The sequence below is a fragment of the Cervus canadensis genome, chromosome X, assembly GCF_019320065.1.
Source record: "Cervus canadensis isolate Bull #8, Minnesota chromosome X, ASM1932006v1, whole genome shotgun sequence".
Lineage (NCBI taxonomy): Eukaryota > Metazoa > Chordata > Mammalia > Artiodactyla > Cervidae > Cervus > Cervus canadensis.
The window spans coordinates 139,037,963-139,064,819 of record NC_057419.1 but is presented as its reverse complement, the minus strand read 5'-3'; the positions used below and the strand labels follow the sequence as shown (position 1 = coordinate 139,064,819).

The window sequence follows — 26,857 nt, the reverse complement described above, 5'->3', positions numbered from 1 at the left end:
AAAGGCTTTTAATGCCGGGTCGATTAGATTTGACTGAGGCTCGGTCTGAAGTGCCCCATGACATTGTTTTGGGGCCTGGGGCCGGCCCCTCACCCAGTTTCCCGACTGTGGAGGAAGAAGTTTGCCTTCTATATTCATTTTTGATCTACAGTCCCTGGGCCAATGTCTTCCTTTTTTGCATCTGGGACATACATCAGGATTCTTTGTACTATCTAAATTATTTTTCTTAGGACATTGGGCCATATGATGTCCCAGTTGTCCACACGAAAAGCAACTACAGGGAGGCCCTCCCTTTTTCACACCACCCTTGTTCTTAATCTGTTGATATAAAATTTCCTTGATAGTTTTTCCCTGGATAGCAGCAGCCATAGATAATCCCTGAAGATAGGAAGGGCCAATATCAGCACAAACTCTTATATAATCTGTTAAACCCCCTTTTTTTTTTCTATAAGGTCTCAAAGCGGCCTGGCAAGCAGCATTTGCGTTTTCATATGCCATCTGTTTAGTTACAAGAGTGCCAGCTTCTTCATCTCCAATAATTTTAGACACAGCATCAAGTAACCGAGCAACGAAATCCTGATAAGGTTCGTCAGGTCCTTGCCTAATTTTTGATAAATCTTCAGTCTTTCTATTTGAGGCAGGGAGTTTTTTCCACGCTTTTAGCACCACTTCATTAATCTGCAGGTAGGCTTGTTCAGGATAGTTTAACTGTTGATTAAGATCTCTAAATGCTCTTTCCTCCATTAACATGTCCAAAGGTAACAAGTCTAGTTGTTCTATGCTCTGAGATATGGATGTTAACATATCTTTAAGTTCAGAAAAAGGGGAGCCTTTATCTTTATTTTTGTGTTTAGTTACTATAAAGGCATCCCAATTTTTTTTATTGTACTCAAAAGCCTGCTCATCTAAGTCGTCCCGGTCTTCAGGGTAAAGTTCTGAATCAGAATCTTGCTCGGGAACAATAGTCTCATCATCATTTTTGCTAGGACCTGGGATTATTGGGGAATCATATATGTGCTCCGCTACCCTCTGGGGAGTATTCAAACATTTGGGTATTATAAGTTTTTCCGTTTAGACACTGAAACTCCTCTAGCTTTTAACATAGTTTTTAGAGTAGAAGCAAAGAACTGTCTACTATTATTTTGCCCCATGAGTTTTACTCTCAACTATACCCTCTCCACCCGTAATCATCCACAATACCTGTACTCGTAGATACTTTTTTACCTCATATATACCTTTCTACTTCCCGCGGGACAACTTTTTTTCTTCGGGTGGCTGTACGCTGGAATCCGTTCCCGTCCCTGTTCGGGCGCCACTATGCCGGAGCCTGCCGGCAAACGAACTGGTCAAGAACGCAATCACCAGAGTACCTAGGAAAAAGAAGACTCAGAAAGAGAAAGATGGGGTTGAGAGGGACGGAGTCCGCTTGCGTCTGACTCCGCCAACTTTATTGAAGAATACCACGCCTATATATATGCTAACAGGAGTTACTAAGAATAGATTGAGGGTTTGCATACGTGCAGAGCTACAGATGTTTTAAATTCCCACACTTAAGATCAGTAAAGCATTAATTACCCTAGCGCCCAACATGATTAAGATCATTAGAACATTAGATAGAAAACAGGCTTCATCAATAGAACATTAGATGAAAACAGGTTTCAGGCATGATGAGCTTATCAGCACCAGAAAAACAGGCAAAAAGGTCACCGGTGTGTTTTTTCCCTGAAGGAGACAAATGCCAGTCTATACTTTAACAAGAAGGGGTGGCAGGACAAAGAGAGACCTTTTGATCTCTCTTAGGGCCGTAAGGGGCCTGTACATTCAGGCCGGCTCCCTGCACCCGTCGTAACTCGAGAATATACCCCAGGTTCCCGCCGCAACTCGAGAAAAACCACGAGACTTCCCCCACGTCGCGTGATGAGGACCGATTCCCCTGCACTGCGTGGAGAGCAATTTCGGATTGCACATCACACATGAAAGGAGCCTTGATTTCCTTGATGGCACTCCAGAGAAACCCCAAGAACATTGTTTCAAGGCTAGAGGGATCCTGAGGTCACTGTAGCAACACGAAAGAGCTCCGGGGACCAAAAATCAACTCGAGATGAGAGGTTAGTCCCTGGCTTCGACTCCAGAGGAATACCACCTTACCACAAACACCTCAAGAGGAGGCTTCTCGCAGCTCTAGGTATGTGAGAGGGACACTGAGTTTGCGGCCTCAAGTGGAATGGCACCGGGATGCCCTGACTCGAAATAAGGCCGGATATCCCTGCAGTGACTTGAATGCAGGCTCGTCTTGCATCTCCCAAGACGAAAGTTTGTCTGAATCCCCTGTGGAGACCACAGAGAAAGACCTAGTTTGCGGAGACAATGACAGGTTTTACTTTCTTGTGCTCCAAAATCACAGAGGACGGTGACTTCAGCCATGAAATGAAAAGACGCTTTCTACTTGGAAGTAAAGCTATGACCAACCAAGACAGCATATTAAAAAGCAGAGATAATACTTTGCCGACAAAGGTCCGTCCAGTCAAAGCTATCGTTTTTCCAGCAGTTATGTACAGATGCGAGAGTTGGACTGTAAGGAAAACTGAAAGCCGAAGCATTGTTGCTTTTCGACTGTGGTCTCAAAGAAGACTCTTCAGAGTCCCTTGGACTGCAAGGAGATCCAACCTGTCCATCCTAGAGGAAATCAGTGCTGAATATTCATTGGAAGAACTGATGTTGTCCCTGAAACTCCAATACTTTGGCCCACCTGCTGTAAACAACTGACTTAATAGAATAGACTCTGACGGTGGGAAGGACTCAAGGTGGGAGAAGAAAGAAGACGACGGAAAATAAGAGGTTTAGATAGCACCACTGATTCGAAGGACATGAGTAAGGGGAAGCTCTTAGAATTAGTGATAGACAGGTAAACTTTAAGTGCCGCAGTTCATGGGGTTACAACATAGCCAGACACGACTGAGTTAAGAGAGCACACCAAAACCTAATCTCCCACCTTCACATGATAAACACAGAAACCCATTAAATAAGAATCCCCAAAAAAATACCCTGCTTCAGAAGTTTCACTTCTCAAGGTCTGTTTTTGCACACAACAATCTTGGTCTTGTTTATCTAACAAGACCTCCAAAAATTATGCAGACCCCTTCTACAATTCTCCTCCGAGCCTAACTACCCGAGTCCTAAGTATGAAGCAAAGGACTCGGGTGTGCGCACGGGGGAGCATGACCCTAACTCTAAAGAATGAAGCCTGTGCTCATAAGGATGAGGGGAAAACTCACACATAATACAGTGAGGGTGAGGCACGTCAAGCTCAAATCCGGGTCAAGATTTCCAGCAGATCATTTCACGGTGGTGGATGAAGGCTCATTCTTCGAAATACTATGGTTAAAAGAAATCTACAATAAATTGAAATAGTGAATTGAAACTATATCGCGCGCAGTGCATTCTGGTTATGCAAATGAATGCTGAGTCCCCGCCCCCGAGATTCTCGCCTTTCCCGCCCCAGCTCTGGCGAAACCCGCTTCCAGTACCTTGTTCCCAGGCCCCTGACTCCATGTCTTCTCCACGTCTGCGCCTCCACGCTCTGCGTCTGATTTCTTTCGAATAAAGGATTTTCTTGACGGCTAAGAAAATGATATAGGAGTGCTGCATTTGACACAGAGAAGCTTCACTATAATGTCAAATGAAACAGAGTGCCCTGAGTGCACAGTCCTGCCAAACTATTTGCGACCCCTTGGACTGTAGCTGTCCAGGCTCCTGTGTCCATGGAATTCTCCAGGCAAGAATAATGCAGTGGGTAGCCATTCCTTTCTCCGGGAGATTCTTCCCCAGGAGTGCACCTCGGTCTCCCATATTGTAGGCGGACTCTTCACTGTCTAAGCCACCAGGGTGACTCTAATCAGTAATTTAAAATGAGAAAAAGCTGTCTACCAATATAGGAGGAGCTGGTTCCATCCCTGGGCCTTAAAAATTGTCCAGTTCTTTTGCTCAGTCGTCTCTGAACAGCTCTCCCGGGGCTTGTTCAAACGCATGTCCGCCGAGAAGGTGGGTGCTCTATAATGAGTCAATGTTGTCTCTTTCTCCTCCTGTCTTCAGTCTTTCCCAGAATCAAAAAACAAAAGCAACCTCAGGGAAAAGCCGTTCAGGATTATGAACATCTTACTGACTAAACATCAAGAACACGATTTCCCATGATAAATACACATAAATCTCTTAACAGCTGGAGGCGTAGAAAAACTGACCAAAGCCTGCAATTTTTCAAATTTTATTCTTCCACACAATATTGGCCTTGTTCAATCTAACAAGGACTCCAAAAAGTATCGGAAGCTCGTCTTATCCTTACTTGGGCGTACCTAGCCAATCTGTCACTGTTTCCATCCTTTCCCCATCTATTTGCCATGAAGTGATGGGACTGGATGCCATGATCTTTGTTTCCTGAATCTTGAGTTTTAAGCCAACTTTTTCACTCTCCTCTTTCACTTTCCTCAAGAGGCTCTTTAGTTTTCTTTTTTGCTTCCTGCCCTGAGGGCGGTGTCATCTGCATTTCTGAGGGTTTTGATGTTTCTCCCAGCAATGTTGATTCCAGCTTGTGCCTCATGCCACATGGGGTTTCGCATGCTGTACTCTATATATAAGTTAAATAAGCAGGGTGACCATATGCAGCCTTGATGTACTCCTTTCCCAATTTTGAACCAGCCTGGTTTTCAATGTCAAGTTCTAACTGTTGCTTCTTGGTCTGCATAGAGATGTCTCACGGGGCAGGTCAGGTTGATCGGTCAGTAAGATTGCTTGGTCTTTGCTCAGTAAGGTTCTCATAACTGTGAATGGATTTTCCAGGAGATTTTTTCTGGTGCCGGGAAAGATTGAAGATGGGCGGAGAAAGGGACAACATTGGAGAAAATGATTAGATAGCATCACCGAGGTGAACATGCGTTTGAGCAAGCCCTGGGAGTTAGTGACGGATAGGAAAGCCAGTCAGACAGAACCGAGCAAATGTCCTGGACAATTTTCATGACCCAGGGATGGAACTGAGCCCTCCTATTTTGGCACACACCTTTTTTTTTTTTTTTAAACAGTGGTTAGAGTCACCCTGATGGCTCAGACAGGAAAGAGTCCGCTTACAAAGTGGAAGACCCAGATTGAATCCTGGGGAATAATCTCCTGGAGAAGGGAATGGCTACCCACTGCAGTTATTGCATGGAGAATTCCATGGACAGAGAGGATCCTGTTGGGCTACAGTCCATGAGATGGCAAAGAGTCTGACAGGACTGAAAGAAGAACACTATTCAGATGCTAACAACAACCAAGAGCCTGAGGCAGAAAGTTATCAGGAGTAGTAAGCTCAATGATGCTCCCAGCAATCTGTCTGGTTAAGAGATCAATTTGCAGGATTCTGTTGGCCTTACGGCCAGGATCAGGGAACTGGAACCCTCAGAATTCATAGCTGGACACAGGGCTATTTAGAGGTTTGGCCTGTAGTATTACTCCTTAGGGAACAGGCTTCAGATGGCTAGGTTCTCATACCCTGTAAATGCAAGGTTGAGGAGACTCACACATTGTAAGCAATGCACATGTCTTAAGTATTATTAATTTCACCACTGTTAGCCCATTACTCAGAGAAGGCAATGGCAACCCACTCCAATACTCTTGCCTGGAGAATCCCATGGACGGAGGAGCCTGGTAGGCCACAGTCCATGGGGTCGCTGAGAGTCAGACATGACTGAGCGACTTCACTTGCACTTTTCACTTTCATGCGTTGGAGAAGGAAATGGCAACCCACTCCAGTATTCTTGCCTGGAGAACCCGATGGACAGAGGAGCCTGGTGGGCTGCCGTCTATGGGGTCGCACAGAGTCGGACACGACTGACGTGACTTAGCAGCAGCAGCAGCAGCAGCCCATTACTGACACCCATCATACTGGCTAACACGTTACTAATTTCACCCATGAAAATCCATTTCTAACCTTCATTTCACTACTTAGCAAAATCTCTGCTGTTGAGTGAGCTGTGGCTAACAGAAACATTTGCAGTAGCTAGACCCTGTGATACAGACTCCCGGATTAATATAGCCAACTACCTCTGGTGTGTGACATCCTGAGTGTGCTCATTGCTAGCTCTTAGTTTTACACAACACACACACACACACACACACACACACACACACACACACAAGCTGCCACTACTACACTGTCTTTGCTGGCAGTAAATTAACAGACCTCGTCATACCCTATAATATGATCAAAGGTACTGACAAATCTCAAGAAGCACTGTATCTCATCAGAAGAGTGGAAACCTAGAAAAGGGGGAGTCAGTGAGGCCAGGTTGGCAATGCCCATTCAAGTCCATTCTCTGGGAAAGAGAGAATCTCGGTCAAAAAATGAGAAGTTCAAAAACGAAGGCTCCATTTCCAAGGCCATCCCTCGTGTGAGGAGAGAAACCCCAACATTGAAATCTAGTGCCTCTTAACAGGGAGAACTCTCTTGATTTCTTGCTCACCAAACAACCTTCCCATTAGCATGTGTCTCTGTGTGCGACTCTGCCTCCAGAGAGAGACAGAATGGAGTTGTGTGTAGTCGACTGAGGAAAGAAATGCAAACCTAACTGTGGCATCTCAGTCCCCAACCAGGGACCAAACCCCAGCCCTGTCAGTGAAAGTACAGAATCCTAACCATTAGGCGTCCAGAGAACTCCCCCAAATTATGTTTTATTTGGCAAACTCACAGAGGTCTTGAGCCCGGGATGCAGTCTCTTAGTTCTCAGAGACTGCTCCAAAAAGCTAAGGGGGCAGGGGAGTTACCTGGTGGACCAGCGGTTGGGACTCTGTGCTTCCACTGCAGGGACCACAGGTTCAATCCCTGGTTGGAGAACTAAGGGATCTAAGGGAACAAAGATCCTGTAAGCCACCCAGTGGGGCAAAAAAGAGGTCAGGGAGGAGCCAGAATATACAGGAAGTTGGTTGCTGAGAAAAAAACACGTAGTCAACCATCAGAACATCAAAAGATTACTGCTAATCACAAAAACACACATCTCAAGTTAATGATTTTAGTATGGGAAGATGCAAGAGTCAGGGCCCATTGAAATCATTCCTATGATATACACTTTAACTATCTGGGGGCAGTATCCTATTTTTCTCCATCCTGAATCCACTCAGGGCCCACCCTCGGGGCGACAGCGGTGGCTGGTAGCTTCATGGTCTCAACATCCCTTGTTTACTGAAATGGCAGGCAGCATTCTCTGTCCACAGTGTACGTTTCTCTTTTTGGATCTTTACTACGAAATCCAGTGTACCTTAATGAATTTTTACAAGATAAACACCCTTGTGCCCACCATGCAGGTCAAGAACTCGGGCTCGCCAGCCCCTCCCAATGCCCATCTCAGGCCCAGTCCCGGGGACCCACTGCTCTTGCACAGTAATCACTTCCTTTTGCTTCTTTATCATTTCATTACACAGGGTCTCTCCCTGGTCGTCGTCATTTGGTCTAGCGCATTTCAAAATCCTTGGTGTGACTTTTGAGTCCTTGAATCCAGATTCCCTTCTGTCCCATTCTTATAATTTATCTGTTGAAACATTCCGGCCATTCGACCCACACCATTTTTCAGGGTCTGGGCTTTGCTGTGTCCTCTTCTTGGGTGATGCAGCCGTGGCCTTGTTTCCTTTATTCCCTTCTGCTGTCATCTGGATCCAGAGAGCTGAATGGGCTCAAGTTCAATATCTTTGGCTAGTCTGTAGGGTATGGTGTGACCTTCCCTCGGGAGGCATATCCTGTCTCATTGTCCCTTAAGTTCTTTTTATTAGAAAAATGAACGTTGTCTGTTTTCAGGTGCAAATACTGACCTAGGACATCCCCAAGCCCCTGAGGAGGCCAGCTGTGCTTAGCAACTCCCCCAGAGGAAACCCAGAAGACATGGCGGAGGAAGGCTTCTTATAGCACAAATTGTTTCCGTGTCTTGGCTATTGTAGGTAGTGTTGCTATGAGCTAGCATGCATCTTTTAGAATTATGCTTTTGTCCAGATACGTGGCCAGGACTGGGATTGCTGGATCATATGGCAACTCTATTTTTAGTTTTTTTGAGGAATCGTTTGAAATTTCATGCGTGGGTTCCCAAGGCCTTTTGTGCCCAGCCTCAGAGGTCTGATGCCTTAGCAGCACAGGCACACATGCTCGTTGGGGCCTGGCGCTTTCTCTGAAGACAAGCCCTAGACTCTGCCCATTTCCCTGCTGTGTCCTTGCCACCAACAGGCTGAAATGGGATTTCTGCTTTAAACCATGACCTTGGATCCCAATCTTGGCAGGACGTTTAAGAATATAAGGTGACTGAGGAATCTGAGCACTTTGGGGGATCCCCATTATTGGCCAGAGTGTGTGGGGGTAATTCTTTGGAGAAAAGTTAATAAGGTCACACACACAGGCTTCTCCAGTGGCTTAGTGGTAAAGAATTTGCTCGTAACGCAGGAGAGGCAGGAGACCCGGATTTGATCTCTGGGTCGGGAAGCTCCCCTGGAGGAGGGCAGGGAAACCCACTCCAGTGTTCTTGCCTGGGAAGTCCCCTGGACAGAGGAGCCTGGTGGGCTACAGTCCGTGGGTGTCAGAGTCGGACACGACCGAGCGAGCACGCAGGAGTTGACGGCGCTGCACCAATGCACTGCTGCGCTCAGGGCAACAGAACTTTCTGGTGCTTTTTCTTCTTCCTGTAGCATCCTCAGCGGACACTGGCTTTCCAGTTGCGGGTGCCTCCAGTTGTCACCCGTTGCCCACTCCCCTTCCCACAGGCCCAAATTAAGAGGAACCAAGTTCCCAGGGGGACAACGAATAATCCTGCTAAATCAGATCTTTCTCACAGCACACTTCAGAGTGTGCGCTCTACCAAGCGCAGAGGCAAGGCTTTCTGAGGACCATGTTACATGTTCACGACCATTCTCTGAGGTTCTCGGGCAGCATCTAAGGGGTGATGTGCCCACCCTGATGGCTGTGAAGGCTGGATGGATGATGATGTGTTTATGCACATAAACCTAAATAACAAAAATCATTTAAACAGTAAAGGGAGCATCGAAACGTACTAAGTCTTTAAAGCCTATTTTAGGTGCATGGAGTCAATATTACGCAAGAATGAGCAATATCCATCTATTTTTCGATTACAGCAGTTGATGGCAAGTAAGTCAAAGCCTCAGCTGACCTTGCCAGTCTCAGGAGGCTGTGCGCTGCTACCGTCCGCACGTCCCAGTGGCAGAACCTCCTATAAGCAGAAGTGCTAACTTACACAAAGTGACAAGACTCAATGTGTCATATCCGAAAATTTAAAAAGCTTTTCGTTTAGGAGATAAAACAGGTGTTTGTACTACATTGTGCTTTCAGATGCCCCGTTATAACCACGGTGGTTTTGTACAATCAAAATAATGTTACAGTGCTAGAAGCTTCAATAGCACATCTACTAAAACTCGAATGATACAGAGATTATCATGGCCCCTGCGCAGGGATGACACACAAATTCATCAAAGCGTTCCATACTTTTTAAAATTTTGAGCATTAAAAAAATATTATGAATATGACTCACAGAATATTTTTAAAGTTTATTGAAAGAAAACTTAAGATTACATCCAACTTGCAATTTTTTATTTGCCTTCTTGACTGCTTTACGTATTAAAAAATAGGACTCTGCATGTGCTTCTATAGTGTGCATTAATTGGTAGGTTGTTCTTTCTGGTAGATTTCCCCACCATTTTAAAGTAAAGATACCCATCTTTCAACCCTGAAATTAGGTGCGTTGAATTTTAACAAATTATCTTTGAGTTTCACAAAATATGTGGTAGACACTTTGATCTAGTTAATACAATCAACTAGTTTCATTAGGAGAAGACAGACTATTGTAATGAATGATTAGTTCATGAAAGTATCCAACTATGTTGATAAGAAGAAAATAAAATTACAAAATGCATGTTACAGTGCCCCCAAAGATGCTTGGAAGACTAGTAAGTCATGGCAGATGACCTATCTATTCATGAAGCTTTAATTTCATGCAGTTATGCATTTCTCACAAATCACTTTGGTTATGTGATCTTCACACTGAGGGATTTGTTTAGATCAAGCCGTTTATGATTTCAGTGGTTAAACTACAATATTTTATAGCATTTGCTCAGTGCATCCTGATTTCTATAGGGTTGAAATGTTACCGTTTTTCCTGAAAACTAAAAAGTCTCTTCTGGTATAGGGGACGCGTCAGCTCCTGTTGTTAGAACTGAAACTGCCCTGAGATAGTCTTGAGTTTTAAGAACACATTTTACTCTCATTGTAGACTTCTCAAATTCAGTAACATGTCCTTCATTATAAAAGATCACCGTAACCAAGTCACCATCTTTGTTTTTGGTGGGGGTGTCTTCACTCAGCTTGTAGGATCTTAGTTCCCCCAGCAGGGATTGAACCCGGGCTCTCGGCAATGAAAGCACAGAAGCCTAACCACCAGGGAATTCCCTCCACACTGTCCTTTACTCTAAATCTGTTGTATGATTTTCCCCTCCTCTAGTCGTGATGATATATATTGACCCATCATGTTCTTTTCTGAAAACCATGATCCGCAATGACTATATTTTTGCAGGCTAAAGCTAAAACTCAGCAAGACTAACCAGAACCTCTAAGAATTAAGCCTGTTCTCAATAAGGCTTTGCGGGGTGGTGCGGGGGGAGGGGTGGCTAGTATAGTACATCTGCGTGTGCTCAGTCGTGTCCCACTCCTTGCGACCGCATATAGACATTGGATCAATTCATAATAATGGAGGGTTTTGGTGACTACGGCTCAAGTATCCACCTTATAATCACAATAATAATCATGAAGACCATAATATGCTCTGCCATTGCTGCACTCCAGCAATGCAAAAATCCAGATACAGCAAAATGACCACATCCCTGGACAGTTTTCACTCTGTCATGGCGACTTCCCGCAGAGTATAAATGTGCTGTGAGGACTGAGCTAAATCCTATGCCTCTGCCAAATGAGTGTGGCACGTCAATACTATGTTAACGCCGCTGTGTGCTTCCTTACTCAGACGAACAGAAGACATGCTTATGAAATTAAAGCGTGAAAACAGACACTACTCAGAATCTAGACAACACACAAAAGTAACTGCACAACAAGAACACGGGATGGATTACGGTCCAAATATTGCCATGCTGTTATAAACGGGCTAAACCAGTGAGCTGCTTAGCCTAAAGCAGTGACTCTGCACTCCAGAACCACTTACGAGCTTTAAAAGTGCTGACGCCCAATCCCTACACACAGAGAGAAAAATTTAATTGGCCCAGGGTGGAGTCCTGGGCATAGGATTTTTAGAAACTCCCGGACTCCTTTGGTGGACCGCCACCATTGTGAAGCACTGGGCCCTGAACCAAGAGGCCCCAGGGAAAGTCAGACTGCTTTGGGCAAGATATTCCAGTAGGGGGCGCTCAGCTGATTCCATGTTTCTTAAAGTCCATCCGTGTCCCAAGTGTTAACCGATTTTTGGAGAGGTCGTTCTAACATAGATGCTACTCCAATTATTTTCAAAGTGTTTTTTTTTTTTTTTTTAATTTTCTAAAAGTAAAGGGAATTCCCTGACGGTCCAGTCGTTGGGACTCCACTGCAGGGTCAGAGGCTCAATCCCTGAACGGGGAACTACCACCTCGCAAACCCTATAAGTGTGGCCAAATAATAATAATTATAATGATAATAAAATCTACAGTATCTTCAGATTTCAGGTTGAATATGGCAGATTAAATATATCCATATATCTCTACTCTGTCCACAAAACCCCATGAAATGACAGTAAAGGAATAAAAAGAAGAGACATGTTCTTACTGACAAAACAGGGGAGCAGGTAACAGCAGCCAAGTGGGGACAAGGACATTTTAATGCTTCAGAACCCTGGAAAGCTCAGGGATTCTAAGCTACCTCTGAAGGTTGAGGACAAATTGATATCAGAGGGGGCATCTAGCCTGTCTGCTACAGTTTAGAACAAAAGGAAGAAAAGAGCAGTATAAGCATATTATGAGTTCTAGAAGCAAACAGATGAAACCACTAAGGATTTCAAATGGTTGTTTCAGGGAAGTGGGAACTGGGATGGGAAAAAGCAATTCTGGGTTTTGCTCTTCTGAGAGCCCTGTGTCATTTGGCCTTTAACATTAAATTCTGAAGGCAGTTATTCTTCAATTAAAAAATAAATTTTAAAAAAGCAAATGAAAAAAGCAAAAATATTAAGTATATACAGAATTTAGTTTTTTTTTTTAAAGCTGCTTTTGAACACGTTTGGGAGTAAAGGTATGCAAATACTGTAGATATGAATGTAAAGTTGTAAAATCTTTCCAGGTGACAGGTGGGTAATATGGATGAAAAATTTCAACGTGTGGAACGTTTACTCCAGCATTTTCAGTCTTGAGATTTGCCCTGAGGAAGGAATTGGACAACCAACCACTGCTTTGAGTATTAAATAGAACAATTGGAAACTATCTACAGGCCCTACACCAGAACTTTGATTGGAAGAAGTGATGGCTCCTCCATACAGCGAAATCATATGCAAATACTTTAAATGATGGATTGTACACCTCCCAGACGGTCAAAAATTCTAAAAGCCTGAAAACAAGAGTTGCTGGGCATGGGAAACAGTGAAATCTTGATGTAGAGCTATTGAGTGTGCACTGGTACACTGTCTTTGGAGAAAAGGCAAACATTGGCATTACATAAATAAAAAGTTAGATATGCACTTGGATTAGCAATTCTCAGAGGGAATCTAAAATGACTCCCATGAACTATACAGTGCATGGAATTCTCCAGCCCAGAATACTGGAGTGGGTATCTGTTCTCTTCTCCAGGGGATCTTCCTGATCCCTAGGAGCCGAACCTAGGTCTCCTGCATGGAAGGTGGATTCTTTACCAGCTGAGCTACCAGGGAAGCCTGAGACCTTCTGTGGACTTTTACAAATATTACATCCTGGAGTGGGAGGGGGAGAACAGAATGAACACACCTACCGCATAAGTTTACGACCTACCTGCATAAGATTATGAACAAAGGAAACGAACCTCTATGAATAATGCGGCTATGAAAGTTGACTACCACTAAATCCAGTAGTAATACCTGTGGATTAGGAAAAAAATTGGGACTCACATGGTAAACAATTCGCCTGCAATGCAGGAGACCCGGGTTCGATCTCTGGGTCGGGAAGAGTCTCTGGAGAAGGGAATGGAAACTCACTCCAGTATTCTGGCCTGGACAATTCCACGGACAGAGGAGCCTGGCAGGTTGCAGTCCGTAGGGTGGCTGACAGCCCCACAGGACTGAGTGACTGAGACTACAGAGAAGAAAGCACAGCCCGAGAAACAATTCCAGCTGCGACGGGGACGTGGGATCACCCGAAAGGAGCTCTCCTTTTCCCAGGTGGCGCTCTCTCTGAAAGTCGCTCAGTCGTGTCCGACCAGAGGCTGTCTGGCTCCTCTGTCCTTGGGATTCCCCAGGCAAGAATACTGCAGAGGGTAGCCGTTCTCTTCTCCAGGAGAATCTTCCCCAGGAACTGAGCCTGGGTCTACCGCATTGAAACAGGCTCTCTAAGCCATCAGGGTCGGAGAAGGCAATGGCACCCCACTCCACTCCTCATGATGCCTGGGAAATCCCATGGACGGAAGATCCTGGGTGGCTGCAGTTCATGGGGTCGCTAAGAGTCGGACACGACTGAGTGACTTCACTTTCACTTTTCACCTTCATGCATAGGAGAAGGAAATGGCAACCCACTCCAGTGTTCTTGCCTGGAGAATCCCAGGGACGGGAGAGCCTGGTGGGCTGCCGTCTATGCTGTCGCACAGAGTCAGACACGACTGAAGCGACTTAGCAGCAGCAGCAGCAAGCCATCGGGGCAACTCTAATCAGCAAACGGGAAAAAAAAATAAAGCCGTCTGCCAATATACAAGGCCCGGGTTCCGTTCGTGGGTAGCGAAAAATCTGTGATTTATTTCCTCAGTTGTGTCTGATCGGCCATCCTGTCTTCGCTTGAAAAAGCCCATTGTGGTTTTATGGATATTGGGTTTCCCTTGTATCTCGGCTGGAAGAGAATTCACCTACAGTGCGGGAGACCTGGGTTCCATCCCTGGGTTAGGAAGATCCCTGCACAAGCAGGAGACTACCCACTCCACTATCATGGCCTGGAGCATTCCATGGACTGCATTGTGCATGAGATCACAAAAAGTCGGACACGACTAAGCGTCTTTCACTTTGAACTCACTGAAGATCAAACCCGCAAACTGAAATGGTAAACAAAGAAAGCTTCGAGAGTCTGAAAACCCACCCGAAATCGTTTGTTTTTCAACGTCCACGTTCCTACCAAAGAATATTTGTCTTGTTTAGTCTCACAAGACCTCCAAAAGTTGTTTGGTAATCTAACTATTATTTCTTTCTTGGGCCTACTTGACCTAGTGTCCACCGCAACACAACAGTATAAGTTCAAGCAGGAGCAGGAAATGGAGCATGGGTACCGCACTGCGCCTGGGCACATACCCATAAGAGGGGGCTCACTCCTAACACACTGAGGATGAGAAGCAAAAAAAAGGGTCAGTTCAGTTCAGTTCAGTTCAGTCGCTCAGTCGCGTCCGACTCTTTCCGACCCCATGAATCACAGCACGCCAGGCCTCCCTGTCCATCTCCAACACCCAGAGTTTACTCAGACCCATGTCCATCGAGTCGTTGATGCCATCCAGCCATCTCATCCTCTGTCGTCCCCTTCTCTTCCTGCCCCCAATCCCTCCCAGCATCAGGGTCTTTTCCAATGAGTCAACTCTTTGCATGAGGTAGCCAAAGAATTGGAGTTTCAGCTTCAGCATCAGTCCTTCCAATGAACACCCAGGGCTGATTTCCTTTAGGATGGACTGGTTGGATCTCCTTGCAGTCCAAGGGACTCTCATGTGTCTTCTCCAACACCACAGTTCAAAGGCATCAATTCTCCGATGCTCAGCTTTCTTCACAGTCCAACTCTCACATCCATACATGACCACTGGAACAACCATAGCCTTGACTAGAACGACCTTTGTTGGCAAAGTAAGGTCTCTGCTTTTTAATATGCTGTCTAGGTTGGTCATAAATCTCCTTCCAAGCGTCTTTTAATTGCATGGCTGCAATCACCATCTGCAGTGATTTTGGAGCCCAGAAAAATAAAGTCTGACACTGCTTCCACTCTTTCCCCATCTATTTCCCATGAAGTGATGGGACCAGATGCCATGATCTTAGTTTGTTGAATGTTGAGCTTTAAGCCAAATTTTTCTCTCTCCGCTTTCACTTTCATCAAGAGGCTTTTTAGTTCCTCTTCACTTTCTTCCATAAGGGTGGTGTCATCTGCATATCTGAGGTTATTGGTATTTCTCCTAGCAATGTTGATTCCAGCTTGGGCTTCTTCCAGCTCAGCGTTTCTCATGATATACTCTGCACATAAGTTAAACAAGCAGGGTGACAATATACAGCCTTGACGTACTCCTTCTCCTACTTGGAACCAGTCTGTTGGTCCACGTCCAGTTCTACCTGTTGCTTCTGAACCTGCATATAGCTGGCTCCAGTGGTGGGTCAGGTGGTCTGGTATTCCCATCTCTTTCAGAATTTTCCACAGTTTATTGTGGTCCACACAATCAACGGCTTTGGCATAGTCAGTAAGGCAGAAGTAGATGTTTTTCTGAAACTCTCTTGCTTTTTCAATGATCCAGCAGATATTGGCAATTTGATCTCTGGTTCCTCTGTCTTTTCTAAAACCAGCTTGAACATCTGGAAGTTCATGGTTCACATGTTGCTGAAGCCTGGCTTGGAGAATTTTGAGCATTACTTTCCTAGCGTGTGAGAAGAGTGCAATTGTGTGTGGGGGTTAAAAAAAAAGGGTAAGTCCCCATGAAGAGGTTGTAGCACATCGTTTAATGTAAGGGAACGAAGGCTTATTCTTCGAAATATACGTTTAAAAGAAATCTACGATAAAATGAAATAATAAATTGAACATATTGCGTGCAGTGCATTCTGGTTATGGAAATGATCGGTGAGGCTGCCCCCCCCCCTCGCCGAGATTCACCCCTTTCCCACCCCAGCTCCCAGGAAGCCCGCTTCCAGTCCGTTGTCCCCAGGCCCCTGACTCCACGTCTTCTCTTCAATGCTCTGCGTCTGACTTCTTTTGGATAAAGGATTTTGTTGACAGCTTTAGAAAATGATACAGGAGCACTGCATTTGACACAGAGAAGCTTCACTATAATGTCAGATCAAACAGAGTGCCCTGAGTGCACAGTCCTGCCAAACGATTTGCGACCCCATGGACTGTAGCCCTCCAGGCTCCTGTGTCCATGGAATTCTCCAGGCAAGAATAATGCAGTGGGTAGCCATTCCCTTCTCCAGGAGATTCTTCCCCAGGAGCGAACCTCCGGCTCCCACATTGTAAGCAGACTCTTCACTGTCTAAGCCACCACGGTGACTATAATCACTAATTTTTTAAAAAGCTGTCTACCAATATAGGAGGGGCCGGTTCCATCCCTGGGTCATAAAAATTGTCCAGTTCCCTTGCTCAGTCATCTCCAAACAGTTCTCCCGGGGCTTGTTCAAACGCATGTCCACTGAGACGGTGAGTGCTCTATGAGTCAATGTCGTCCCTTTTCCCTCCTCTCTTCAGTCTTTCCCAGAATCAAAAACCCCAAAAAATCTCGTTCAGGATTGTGAAAATCTTACTGACTAAAAAATCAAGAACACGATTTGACGTGATAAATAGACATCAAACTCTTAACTGCTGCAGGTGAAGAAAAACTGCCCAAAGCCCTCCACTTTTCCAATTCTGTTCTTCGTCACAGCAATATCGGCCTTGTTCATCTCACAAGGCCTCCAAAAATTATTGGAAGCTTCCCTTATCCCTACTTGGGCCTACCTAACTGAATCCTCAGTGAGACAAAAGACGGAGTTCGAGTAGAAGCAAGGACAAGAGCACGCATACTGCACAGAGCCTGTGAACATACTGATGAGGTGACGCTCACTCCTAACACAGTGAGGCTGAGGAGCATCAAGGGTAAGTCCGGGTCAAGAGTTTGCAGCAGATCTTTTCACCTAAGTGCATAAAGGCTAATTATTTGAAATTAAACCTTTTGAAAAAAATTATGATAAATTGAAGTCATAAATAGAAACTACATTGCATGCATTGCATTCTGTTTATGCCAATGAACGCTGAACCCCGCCATTGAGATTCGTGCCTCTCCTGCCCCAGTTCCTGCGAAGCCCGCTTCCAGCCCCTTGTCCCCAGGCCCCTGACTCCATGTCTTCTCCTTGACATTCTCAGTCTGATTTGCATTGAATAAGGGATATTGTTGACAGCTTAAGAAAATGATGTGCGAGCGTTGCATTTGACACACAGAAGGTTCACGATGATGTCAAATGAAATAGAGTTCTGTGTGTGCTCAGTCCTGCCCAGGTAATTTGTGATCCCAGGGACTGTAGCCCTCCAGGCTCCTCTGTCCATGGATCTCTGGGCAAGAATACTGCAGTGGGTAGCCATTCCCTTCTCCGGGAGAAGCTTCCCCAGGATTAAATCTGGGTCTCTTGCTTTGTAAGCGGACTGTTTACTGTCTAAGCCATCAGGGTGACTCTAGTCACTATTAAAAAACAAAAAACAAAAAAAGTGCCAAAATAGGAGGGCCCACTTCCATCCCTGGCTCGAGAAAACTATCCAGTTCACTTGCTCAGTTCTGTCCGACTGGCTTTCCTATCCGCCACTAACTCCTGGGGCATGCTCAAACTCATGTCCACCGAGTCGGTGGTGCTATCTAATCGTTGTCCCCAATGTCGTCCCTTTCTGTTCCCATCTTCGATCTTTCGGGCACCAGAAAAATCTCCTGGAAACCGTATTCACGATTATGAGAACCATACTGGCCAAAGACCAAGCAAATTTACAGGCCGATCAACCTGATCTGCCCCCTGAGAAATCTGTAGGCAGGTCAAGAAGCAACAGTGAGAACCGGACATTGAAACCCAGACCGGTTCCAAATCGGGAAAGGAGTACGTCAAGGCTGCATATTGTCACCCTGCTTATTTAACCTGAATGCAGAGTGCATCATGTGAGATGCCAGAGTGGATGAGCCACAAGCTGGAATCAACACAGCCGGGAGAAAGATCAATAACCTCAGAAACGCAGATGACACCACCTTTATGGCAGAAAGCGGAGAACGGAAGAACCTCTTCATAAAAGTGAAAGAGGAGAGTGACAAAGTTGGCTTAAAACTCAACATTCAGAAAAGGAAGATCATGGCATCAGGTCTCATCACTTCATGGCAAATAGATGGGGAAAGGATGGAAACAGTGACAGAGTTTACTGTCTTGGGCTCTACAATCCCTGAGGATGGTGACTTCAGCCATGAAATTAAAAGACGCTTGCTCCTTGGAAGAAAAGCTATGACCAACCAAGACAGCGAATTAAAAAGCAGAGATATTACTTTGCCGAGAAAGGTCCGTCCAATCAAAGCTATGGTTTCTCCATTACTCATATATGGATGTGAGAGTTGCGCTGCAAAGAAAGCCGAGGGCCGAGGAATTGAAGCTGTTGGACTGTGATCTTGGAGAGGACGCTTGAGAGTCCCTTGGACGGCAAGGAGATCCAACCAGTCCATCCTAAAGGAAACCAGTCGTGAATATTCCTTGGAAAAACTGATGCTGACACTGACATTCCCATACCTTGGCCACTTGATGCAAAGAACTGCCTTATTGGAAAAGACCCTGGTGCTAGGAAGGACTAAAGATTGGAGAATAAAGAAGATAGAAAATGAGATGTCTTAGACAGCACTATGGATTCAAAGATCGTGAGTATGAGTAAGTTTGGAGAATGGGTGATAAGAAAACCCGAAGTGCCGCAGTCCGCGGGGGTTACAGAATAGAATAGTCGAAAACAACGAGACAGTCAACTGAGTAGACCCATGCTTAATGCAGTAAACAGACGCTCAGAAAGCTTCTAAGTATAACAACCCCAGACAAACAACGCTGCCTCAACAGTTTCATTCTGCAAGATCTGCCTTTGCATACAATGATGTTGGCCTTGCTTAGCACACAAAGCCTCCAAAAATTTGGCGTGTTACAGCTCTTTTTGCTGCTCAAACTTACCTAGTCAGCGCAAGACAAAAGACCCGCCTTGGAAATGAGCACTCCTAACACACTGAGGATGACTCGCGTCAAGGGTAAGTCCGGGTCAAGAGTTTGCAGCAGATCTTTTCACTTAAGTGTGTGAAGGTTCATCCATCAAAATACTATGTTTAAAAGAAATCTACCATGAATTCAAATAGCACATTGAGTCTATATTGCGTGCAGTGCATGCTGGTTATGCAAATATTCGCTGAGTCCCCGCCCCCGAGATTCACGCCTTTCCCCGCCCCACCGCCTGGGAAGCCAGCTTCCATTCCCTTGTTCCCAGGCCCCTGACTCCATGTTTTCTCCTCCGCCACACTCTGGGTCTGATTTCTTTTGAATAAGGATTTTGTTGACAGCTTAAGATAATGATACATGGGCGCTGCCTTTGACGCAGAGAAGGTTCACTCTAATGTCGAATGAATTCGAGTGCCGAACCTCCTCAGTCGTGCCGCGACTATTTGCAACCCCATGGCCTGTAGCCCTCCAGGCTGCTCTGGTCATGGAATTCTCCAAGCAAGAATACTGCAGGGGGTAGGCATTCCCTTCTCCAGGAGAAGCTTCCCCAGGATTGAATCTGGGTCTCCTGCTTTGTCAGCAGACTGTTTACTGTCTAAGCCATCAGGGTGATTATAATCACAATTAAAAAAAAAAAAAGGTGACTGCCAAAATAGGAGAACTGAATCACTGGGAAAGTCCCTGATGCTGGGAAAGATGGAAGGCTTGAGGAGAAGGGGACAACAGAGAATGAGATGGTTGGATGGCATCACTGCCTTGATATACATGAGTTGGAGCAAGTTCCAGGAGTTGGTGATGAACAGGGACCCTGGCGTGCTGCAGCCCATGGGGTCACAAAGAGTCTGACAGGACTCAGGGTCTGGACTGAACTGAACACGGCATGGCTCATAGTTTCACTGAGTTAGCCAAGGCTGTGGGCCATGTGATCAGTTTGACAAGTTTTCTGTGACACTGGTTTTCATTCTGTCTGCCCTCTGACAGATAAGGATAAGAGGCTTATGGAAGCTGCCTGCTGGGAGAGACTGACTGTGGGGAAACTGGGTCTTGTTCTGATGGGCAGGACCATGCTCAGCAAATGCTTAATCCAATTTTCTGTTGGTGGGCGGGGCTGTCTTCCCTCCCTGTTGTTTGACCCGAGACCAAACTGAGGTGGAGGTAGTGAAGATAATGGCCACCTCCTTCCAAAGGTCCCAGGCAGGCACTGCTGCAACAGTGCCCCCGACCCTGCAGCAGCACACTGCCGACCCACGCCTCTGCCAGGGACTCCTGGACTCTCACGGGCAAGGCTGGGTCAGTCCCCTGTGGGGGGGGGGTCCCTGCTCCTTTCTCCCGGGTCCTGGGACACACCGGTTTTTGTTTGTGCCCTCCAAGAGTCTGTTTCCCCAGTCCTGTGTAAGTTCTGTAATCAAATCCCACTGGCCTCCACAGTCAGATTCCTTGGGGGTTCTCCGTTCCCTTGCCTGATCTCCAGGTTGGTAAATCTCTTGTGGGTCCTAGAACTTTCATAACAGTGCACGAATTTCTTTGGTATGATTGTTCTGCAGTTTGTGGATCGTCTGCTCGGGGGCTCTTTGGTTGGGGTTAATGGTGACCTCCTCCAAGAGGGCTTATGCCACAGGGTGTGCATGAGGAGGGTTCCTGCACCCAGGGCCCCTGCCCCTGTGGCAGGCCACGCTGACCCACCGTCCCTCCACAGGAGACACTCACATACAGTTCTGGTTCAGCCTCTGTGGGGTCTCTGAGCCCTGGTGTGCACAAGGTCTTCTTTGAGCCCTCCAAGCGTCACTGGCGGGTATGGGGTTTGATTCTAAGCAAAATTTCGCCCCTCCTACCATCTTGCTGGGGCTTCTCCTTTGCCCCTGGACGTGGGGTGTCTTTTTTTGGTGGGATCCAACATTCTCCTGTTGACAGTTGTTCAGCACCGAGTTGTAATTTTGGACTTCTCCCAGGAGAAGATGAGGGCACGACCTTCTACTCCTCCATCTTGTATGGGAATCTTTGGTCAGATTCTCATAACACTTGAATAGGGATTTCCAAGAGATATTTTGGTGCTGGCAAAGATTGAAAGCAGGTGGAGAAAGGGACCACATTGCACAAAGCAATTAGCTGGCCTCACCAACTGAATGGACATGAGTTTGAGCAAGCACAGGGATTGGTGAGAGATAGGAAGGCTGATTGGATAAGCACAGCAAATGAACTGCACAATTTTCATGACCCAGTGATGGAAGCGGGCCCTCCTATATTGGCATTCACCTTTTCTTTTTTTAAATAGTGATTAGAGTCACCCTGATGGCTTAGACAGTAAAGAGTCCGTTCACAAAGAGGGAGACCCAGGTTCGATTCTGGGGAAGCTTCTCCTGGAGAAGGGAATGTCTACTCACTGCAAAATTCTTCCCTGGAGAATTCCATGGACAGAGGAGCCTGGAGGGCTACAGTCTGTGGGATTCACAAATCATCTGGGCACGACAGAGGAGGTTCGGCACTCTATTTCATTGGACATCATAGCGAACCTACTCTGTGTCAAAGGCAGCGCCCATATATCATTATCTTAAGCTGCCAACAAAATCCTTATTCAAAAGAAATCAGACTCAGAGTGTCGAGGAGGAGGAACCGTAGAGTCCGGGGCCTGGGGACGAGGGACTGGGAAGCTGGCTTCCCGGGAGCTGGGGCGGGGAAAGGCGTGAATCTCGGGGGCGGGGACTCAGCGAATGTTTGCATAACCAGAATGCACTGCGTGTGATATAGTTTCAATTGACTATTTCACTTTGTCCTGGATTTCTTTTAAACGAAGTATTTCGATGAGTGAGCCTTCACCCACTTAAGAGAAAAGATCTGCTGCAAACTCTTGACCCGGACTTGCACCTGACGCCCCTCAGCCTCCCTGCCTGAGGGGCGCGTGTTCCCTCATCCATATGTGCACGGGCACAGCGCACGATGCTCATGCTTATTCTCGCTCATGCTCAAGCTGAGTCTTTTGTCTTGTGCTTAAGATTCGGTTAGTTAGGCCTGAGGAGGAATATAAGCCCAGGTACACAATTTTTGGAGGCCTTGTGAGATAAACAAGCCTAACCTCCTTCTATGCAAAAACAGACCTTGTGAAGTGAAAGTTTGGAGGCAGGGTTGTTTTTTTTTTTTTTCTGGGGTTGTTATACTTAAGAGCTATCTGTGTGTTTATCGCGTGAAATTCTGAAGTTAGGCTTGGTCTGCTCGGGTGACTCTCTCAGTCGTGTCCAACTGTTCTGTAACCCCGTGGACTGCAGCACTTCAGGTTTCCTTGTGTATCACCCATTCTCGGAGCTTGCTCAATACTCATGCCCTTTGAGTCAATGGTGCTATCAAACCATCTCATTTTCTGTCATCTCCTTTCTCCTCCCACCTTTAGTCCTTCCCAGCATCAGGGTCTTTTCCAGTGAGTCATTTCTTTGCGCCAGGTGGCCAAAGCATTGGACTTTCTGTGTCAGCACCAGTTTCTCCAAGAAATAATCAGGTCTGATTTCCTTTAGGATGGACTGGTTGGATCTCCTCGCAGTCCAAGGGACTCTCAAGCATCCTCTCCAAGATCACAGTCCAACAGGTTCAATGCTTTGGCCTTCAGGTTTCTTTACAGTGCAACTCTCACATCCATACATGAGTACTGGAGAAACCATAGCTTTGACTGGACGGACCTTTCTCGGCAAAGGAACATCTCTGTTTTTAATGCGCTGTCTTGGTTGGTCATAGCTTTTCTTCCAAGGAGCAAGCGTCTTTTAATTTCATGGCTGAAGCCACCATCCACAGCGATTTCAAAGCCCATGAAAATAAAGTCTGTCACTGTTTCCATCCTTTCCCCATCTATTTGCCGTGAAGTGATGGGACTGGATGCCATGATCTTTGTTTCCTGAATTTAGAAAGATGGTAACGATAACCCTATATGCAAAACAGAAAAAGAGACACTGAATGTTGAGTTTTAAGCCAACTTTTTCACTCTCCTCTTTCACTTTCCTCAAGAGGCTCTTTAGTTTTCTTTTTTGCTTCCTGCCCTGAGGGCGGTGTCATCTGCATTTCTGAGGGTTTTGATGTTTCTCCCAGCAATGTTGATTCCAGCTTGTGCCTCATGCCACATGGGGTTTCGCATGCTGTACTCTATATATAAGTTAAATAAGCAGGGTGACCATATGCAGCCTTGATGTACTCCTTTCCCAATTTTGAACCAGCCTGGTTTTCAATGTCAAGTTCTAACTGTTGCTTCTTGGTCTGCACAGAGATGTCTCATGGGGCAGGTCAGGTTGATCGGTCAGTAAGATTGCTTGGTCTTTGCTCAGTAAGGTTCTCATAACTGTGAATGGATTTTCCAGGAGATTTTTTCTGGTGCCGGGAAAGATTGAAGACGGGCGGAGAAAGGGACAACATTGGAGAAAATGATTAGATAGCATCACCGAGGTGAACATGCGTTTGAGCAAGCCCTGGGAGTCAGTGACGGATAGGAAAGCCAGTCAGACAGAACCGAGCAAATGTCCTGGACAATTTTCATGACCCAGGGATGGAACTGAGCCCTCCTATTTTGGCACACACCTTTTTTTTTTTTTTTAAACAGTGGTTAGAGTCACCCTGATGGCTCAGACAGGAAAGAGTCTGCTTACACAGTGGAAGACCCAGATTGAATCCTGGGGAATAATCTCCTGGAGAAGGGAATGGCTACCCACTGCAGTTATTGCATGGAGAATTCCATGGACAGAGAGGATCCTGTCGGGCTACAGTCCATGAGATGGCAAAGAGTCTGACGGGACTGAAAGAAGAACACTATTCAGATGCTAACAACAACCAAGAGCCTGAGGCAGAAAGTTATCAGGAGTAGTAAGCTCAATGATGCTCCCAGCAATCTGTCTGGTTAAGAGATCAACTTGCAGGATTCTGTTGGCCTTACAGCCAGGATCAGGGAACTGGAACCCTCAGAATTCATAGCCGGACACAGGGCTATTTAGAGGTTTGGCCCGTAGTATTACTCCTTAGGGAACAGGCTTCAGATGGCTAGTTTCTCATAACCTGTAAATGCAAGGTTGAGGAGACTCACACATTGTAAGCAATGCACATGTCTTAAGTATTATTAATTTCACCACTGTTAGCCCATTACTCAGAGAAGGCAATGGCAACCCACTCCAATACTCTTGCCTGGAGAATCCCATGGACGGAGGAGCCTGGTAGGCCACAGTCCATGGGGTCGCTGAGAGTCAGACATGACTGAGCGACTTCACTTGCACTTTTCACTTTCATGCGTTGGAGAAGGAAATGGCAACCCACTCCAGTATTCTTGCCTGGAGAACCCGAGGGACAGAGGAGCCTGTTGGGCTGCCGTCTATGGGGTCGCACAGAGTCGGACACGACTGACGTGACTTAGCAGCAGCAGCAGCCGCCCATTACTGACACCCATCATACTGGCTAACACGTTACTAATTTCACCCATGAAAATCCATTTCTAACCTTCATTTCACTACTTAGCAAAATCTCTGCTGTTGAGTGACCTGTGGCTAACAGAAACATTTGCAGTAGCTAGACCCTGTGATACAGACTCCCGGATTAATATAGCCAACTACCTCTGGTGTGTGACATCCTGAGTGTGCTCATTGCTAGCTCTTAGTTTTACACAACACGCACACACACACACACACACACACACACAAGCTGCCACTACTACACTGTCTTTGCTGGCAGTAAATTAACAGACCTCGTCATACCCTATAATATGATCAAAGGTACTGACAAATCTCAAGAAGCACTGTATCTCATCAGAAGAGTGGAAACCTAGAAAAGGGGGAGTCAGTGAGGCCAAGTTGGCAACGCCCATTCAAGTCCATTCTCTGGGATAGAGAGAATCTCGGTCAAAAAATGAGAAGTTCAAAAGCAAAGGCTCCATTTCCAAGGCCATCGCTCGTGTGAGGAGAGAAGCCCCAACATTGAAATCTAGTGCCTCTTAACAGGGAGAACTCTCTTGATTTCTTGCTCACCAAACAACCTTCCCATTAGCATGTGTCTCTGTGTGCGACTCTGACTCCAGAGAGAGACAGAATGGAGTTGTGTGTAGTCGACTGAGGAAAGAAACGCAAACCTAACTGTGGCATCTCAGTCCCCAACCAGGGACCAAACCCCAGCCCTGTCAGTGAAAGTACAGAATCCTAACCATTAGGCGTCCAGAGAACTCCCCCAAATTATGTTTTATTTGGCAAACTCACAGAGGTCTTGAGCCCGGGATGCAGTCTCTTAGTTCTCAGAGACTGCTCCAAAAAGCTAAGGGGGCAGGGGAGTTACCTGGTGGACCAGCGGTTGGGACTCTGTGCTTCCACTGCAGGGACCACAGGTTCAATCCCTGGTTGGAGAACTAAGGGATCTAAGGGAACAAAGATCCTGTAAGCCACCCAGTGGGGCAAAAAAGAGGTCAGGGAGGAGCCAGAATATACAGGAAGTTGGTTGCTGAGAAAAAAACACGTAGTCAACCATCAGAACATCAAAAGATTACTGCTAATCACAAAAACACACATCTCAAGTTAATGATTTTAGTATGGGAAGATGCAAGAGTCAGGGCCCATTGAAATCATTCCTATGATATACACTTTAACTATCTGGGGGCAGTATCCTATTTTTCTCCATCCTGAATCCACTCAGGGCCCACCCTCGGGGCGACGGCGGTGGCTGGTAGCTTCATGGTCTCAACATCCCTTGTTTACTGAAATGGCAGGCAGCATTCTCTGTCCACAGCGTACGTTTCCCTTTTTGGATCTTTACTACGAAACCCAGTGTACCTTAATGAATTTTTACAAGATAAACACCCTTGTGCCCACCATGCAGGTCAAGAACTCGGGCTCGCCAGCCCCTCCCAATGCCCATCTCAGGCCCAGTCCCGGGGACCCACTGCTCTTGCACAGTAATCACTTCCTTTTGCTTCTTTATCATTTCATTACACAGGGTCTCTCCCTGGTCGTCGTCATTTGGTCTAGCGCATTTCAAAATCCTTGGTGTGACTTTTGAGTCCTTGAATCCAGATTCCCTTCTGTCCCATTCTTATAATTTATCTGTTGAAACATTCCGGCCATTCGACCCACACCATTTTTCAGGGTCTGGGCTTTGCTGTGTCCTCTTCTTGGGTGATGCAGCCGTGGCCTTGTTTCCTTTATTCCCTTCTGCTGTCATCTAGATCCAGAGAGCTGAATGGGCTCAAGTTCAATATCTTTGGCTAGTCTGTAGGGTATGGTGTGACCTTCCCTCGGGAGGCATATCCTGTCTCATTGTCCCTTAAGTTCTTTTTATTAGAAAAATGAACGTTGTCTGTTTTCAGGTGCAAAATACTGACCTAGGACATCCCCAAGCCCCTGAGGAGGCCAGCTGTGCTTAGCAACTCCCCCAGAGGAAACCCAGAAGACATGGCGGAGGAAGGCTTCTTATAGCACAAATTGTTTCCATGTCTTGGCTATTGTAGGTAGTGTTGCTATGAGCTAGCATGCATCTTTTAGAATTATGCTTTTGTCCAGATACGTGGCCAGGACTGGGATTGCTGGATCATATGGCAACTCTATTTTTAGTTTTTTTGAGGAATCGTTTGAAATTTCATGCGTGGGTTCCCAAGGCCTTTTGTGCCCAGCCTCAGAGGTCTGATGCCTTAGCAGCACAGGCACACATGCTCGTTGGGGCCTGGCGCTTTCTCTGAAGACAAGCCCTAGACTCTGCCCATTTCCCTGCTGTGTCCT

At 46.1% G+C, this 26,857-nt stretch overlaps 1 non-coding gene across 1 annotated transcript; it reads left to right on the top strand.

Moving 5' to 3' along the window:
* The first annotated feature begins 9,398 nt into the window (after window positions 1–9,398).
* On the top strand, window positions 9,399–9,506 carry LOC122436145. The gene has a single exon (XR_006267912.1). It is a non-coding gene; the product is annotated as a U6 spliceosomal RNA (small nuclear RNA).
* The last annotated feature ends 17,351 nt before the right edge of the window (window positions 9,507–26,857 follow it).